The sequence below is a fragment of the Ammodytes marinus genome, assembly GCF_949987685.1.
Source record: "Ammodytes marinus genome assembly, chromosome: 1".
Lineage (NCBI taxonomy): Eukaryota > Metazoa > Chordata > Actinopteri > Uranoscopiformes > Ammodytidae > Ammodytes > Ammodytes marinus.
In genome coordinates, this window is record NC_137230.1 from 38556597 (window position 1) to 38561596 (window position 5000).

Below are 5000 nucleotides of genomic sequence, written 5' to 3' on the forward strand. Positions count from 1 at the left end.
TGTGTGTGTGAGTGTGTGAGTGTGTGTGTGTGTTTGTGTGTGTGTTGTTGCATCAACTCTCCATGATGTGAGGAAGGGTTTCCCCGGTAACAAGCCACGACAACATCATAACAGCGTCAATCAAAAAGGAGCGGCAACTAGAAGTATGTGACAGACACCCACACACACAGAGTAACACACACACACACAGAGTAACACACACACACACACACACACAATGTAACACACACACACACACACAGAGTAACACACACACACACACACACACACACACTCATTCACACTGTAACACACACACACACACACTCATTCACACAGTAACACATACACACACACACACTCATTCACACTGTAACACACACACACACACACACACTCATTCACAATGTAACACACACACACACACACACTCATTCACACAGTAACACACACACACTCATTCACACAGTAACACACACACACACACACACACACACACACACACAATGTAACACACACACACACACAATGTAACACACACACACACACACACACACACACACACACACACACACACAATGTAACACACACACACACACACACACAATGTAACACACACACACACACACACACACACACACACACACACACACACACACACACACACACAATGTAACACACACACACACACACACACACACACACACACACAATGTAACACACACACACACACACACACACACACACACACTCATTCACACAGTAACACACACACAGACAGTAACACATGCACACACACACACACACAGTTTCACACACACACTGTAACACACACACACTGACACACTCATTCACATAGGTTAGACTGTCGGCTCAACTCAATTCCGCTCAATATCAGTTGTATCTTTTTATAAAAAGAAGTAATAATAATAATGGATTGGATGTATCTCGCTCTTTTCTAGTCACTCAAAGCTCTTTACAGGGTTCCAGGTTCCATTCATTCACACACAGTCATACTGGTGGTGGTAAACTACCATAGTAGCCACAGCTGCCCTGGGGCAGACTGACGGAAGCGTGGCTGCCATTCACAGGCATGCAAACTCATAAGCCATGAAAAAGGTGAGAAGTCCGAAAACAAACACCGGTAGGGGGGTCTGGATGTTAATCTGCAGTGACAATCCGCCAACCGCGGCCGTTAACCAGCATGCGCATAAATCAATGCAAATGGCTGTAAAACAACGGTTGGCAAACTCTGTGAATTTATTTAAAAAGTGATTCACATAAACCGAGTAGGCACTAGGGTTGCCACCTTGGATTTAAGAAAAAAAGGGACACTTGATGTTTGGGGCGGAGGGATCGGCCATTATTAGGCTACCAGTTCAGACTGACCAGTCTAATGACCTATAATAACCATAAACACCTACAGTGCTTTTTACAGTAGGATATATAAGGAGACTGAGGTGGGAACCCTGTACCTTGTAGGGGGGTTCGGGGGAATGCTCCCCCGGAAGAAAAAAATGCAACCTTTTAAAGTAAAATTCATCAATCTGGTGCACTTTGAGAAGAAAATTGCATGCAACCAGGCCCAAGGGCTCAGGGGGGCCCTAAGCCAGAAATACTGATAGTAACTTTACATGTCGCATTGTCAAAGAGCTCAGTCACTCATGTCAATAACAGGGTCCAAAAAGGAATCACCTAAAATAAGGAAATAAATCATCATGGGCCCCTCAACTAGTAGGTGAATAATAGAAAAGCAAGTGCATTCTGGGCCCATTATCTCATAATCCGTATATGAACCAAATGGTTTCCACAATCTTTTTTTCTATTTTCGCGGGGAGCATGCACAAGCATTATTTATTAAAAAAAAAAAAAAAAAAGTGGGGGCCCCACACTGGGTCTTGAAACGGGCCCCGAGATCGTTGAGACCGCCCCTGCCCGCTGCGCTTTCTCTCTGCCCAGCCCCGCTCGCCTCTCCATTGAGAATGCATTAGTTGGCGCAACATTTTTGAATTATTTTCTGCCTCCTTATGGTATAAAAATCAGCTGTTCGGTTTCTTTGCCTTGGTATTGTTGGAACTGTCTGTCACTGACTGAATGTCTGGCTAATTATCTATAGACTACATGTAGGCCTACTAACGTTAACAGAATGTTTTTTTCCTCTAATTTGTACTCTTACTTCAGTCATGTATTTTTTGGGCTTTCCAGTCGACTCCGTCGGGACTTCTTTCGGCTATATCAATACAATGTATCAACACAACTGGCGAAAAATTCTCGTCTCTGGGCTCGCGCTCGGCCGTTTCAGATGGTAGGCGACTTTCCGCTCGCGCTGTCAGCTGGCCGCGCGGCTTCGCGTTGGGCTCCCCGTGTGAAGTGACGGGCGGAGGATCCCACGAGCGCGCGCATGCGTTTGACGAGCAGCACGGAAGCGAAAGTTCAAAGGGAGTGCGCCCGCTTGTTGTGCCGCCTGACAGAACGCTGCACCTTCTCTCTGCCCGCTGGCTTCTCCATCTCTCTGCCCGCTCGCCTCTCCATTGAATGTATAAGCAGCCGCGACAAGGACTCCCGTGTGCATCGGACCCCCCCCCCCCCCCCCCACCCCCAAAAAATATTTTCTCAACGGATCTCCACGAATCACACAAGTGGCCAATTTTGTTTTCAAAAAGGTGAATTTCACCGAAAGGTGACGAGTTTGCATGCCTGCATTCAGCGCCTACGGCCCCTCCGACCACCACCTCAAACATACAGCAGTCATACACATTCACACGAGGCAAGGTGGGTGAAGTGTCTTGCCCAAGGACACAACAACCATGACACTGGTGAAGTAAAGTATATGGTTTTGATAAGCTGCAGTAAATTCAAAAGGACATAGGTTAGACTGTTGTTTTTTTGTTCTAGGTTAAATACTGTAAATGCAAGATTCACTTTTGAATTAATTTAGAGCAAATAATTTACTTTTCATGATATTCTAGTCATATTTTTTTAGATGCACCTGTATATGCAGTTGTGTGATGGCCTGTGTGTGTGTGTGTGTTTCAAGGTATTATAAAAGTCTCATGAGGCTTAAATATAGTATAAACTCCAGCCTAGTATCCCTCCCTAACATATTGTTTTTCTTGACTGAAAAAAACTCAGTCAAAATCACACATCGAATTTTAACAAAAATGATCGTAAACATTTCGTAATAATAAATAATAAATAATTCAAGTATATTTAAGTAAAAGTTGGAAGAAATTTGCGAAATAGTTTATTTTTCTTCATTTATTTATTAACATGTGAAAAAACTGACAAACAGAATGGAGGCGTGTGATTGGCTGAAGTGTCGAATATTATTCAGATATAAATAAAGTTTAGTGAAAGTTTAAAAAAAAAATTACAACACAAAGATTTACACAGGTGAGCTGGAAAAATGTAAAAGTAAAAAAAAACTCAAATTTTCAAAGCAACTGTCGCATTAGATATTTTTTTGAGTTTTGAGACTAAAAATAAAACTCTAAGTTTGAAGGTAAAGTGTCTACATCTGAGCCGACTCATTATCTTTAGTTGAGAACTTTGAAATCTTCAGTTGAGTTGAGAACTTATCATTTATATGTAACGGAAATCTGTCTTTCAGATGTATAAAATAATCAACAAACTACGAATTTAAAAAAATTGTTTGAGCCAACTAATTCTCTGTCATACAGAAAACATCAAACATCAAAATCGGTCAAAATGTCGATTCAAACATCAAACAGAGTTAAAACTGTCTGAAAAACGTTAGGGACATACAATAGTAGGTGGCACAGCTTTTGGTTTTTGGAATTCTTAGTTTGTAGAACTCAAAACTTGAAGTGACATTAACATATGACTGATTAGTTATCTCAACCAAAGATAATTAGTTGGCTCAAATGAAGATGACAGTTTTCTTTCAAAATTAAAGATTCAGTGTCTTAAAATTTTCAGTTACATTCAAGCCATCTCCAAACTATGGTTGCGTTCTGAATCTCATACTCTTTCTTTTTTTCTATTCTACATACTACATCAGACGATAAAAATAATCTAGTTAGGATGCAGTAGGCATACTATTGGGACGTACTTTTCTCTCTTATTTCATCATAACATTGCGCCCTTGATCTTGCCTCTTGCTTTTATATCCGTCGCATCCCCGTTTGTTTTCATATGGAGGCTTCGTCGATGTTACGTCACTTCACGTGCGCACTGGATTGTGGGTCAGAATCGCCCAAATAGGATGCACTTTTCAACACTAACAATCTTGGCCTCATGAAGTAGGACATCCGGGTACTTCTAACCATCCTAAATCTGGCCACAAGAATCGGGACATCCTAAATCTTTTTTCTACATACTATATAGTAGAAAGTATGCGATTCGGAACGCAACCAAGGTTTGTTGATCAGTTCCACAAAACGCTATTTCTCAGTATGGCAGCGTTTACAAACTCTTTTTCTCCTTTGGCATAAAAATTAAATTAAAAAAACAATAAATTATCACGATACAAAACATATAAAAACATCAGAGTCTGTTTTGGGGATGTCACGGGAACCGATTCTACCCAAAGCAGTCAATTCCAAAATTCTTAAAAATGTGGCGGTACTCGTTTTTTCTACAGTACTGAAGGCCCCAAAATAAATTACCAGAAACTCCCATGAAGCAAGGGAATTTGATTGGGCAGTTGATTTTGTAATGTAGATTTTTGTTTATTTTTTATTTATTATTACTTGAAGACAACATGCCACTGTTTTTATAATGTAGAATTGTTTGTGATAACGGAGTGTAGGCCTATGTTGTAAGTACATGTTTTTTTTTTATTGTTTTGTTAATAGATATTTAGCATATTGAATTGAGTACGAGAACCTTGAATTTTCACTGGTATTGTTATCGACTAAACTGCCTACATTTGAGTCAACTAATAGTGTGTGTGTGTGTGTGCGCGTGTGTGTGTGTGTGTGTGTGTGTGTGTGTGTGTGAAAACGTGTATTTAAAAAAATATCCATGTACGTGTGGGCCTTGCCTTAAAAACTTTGTGC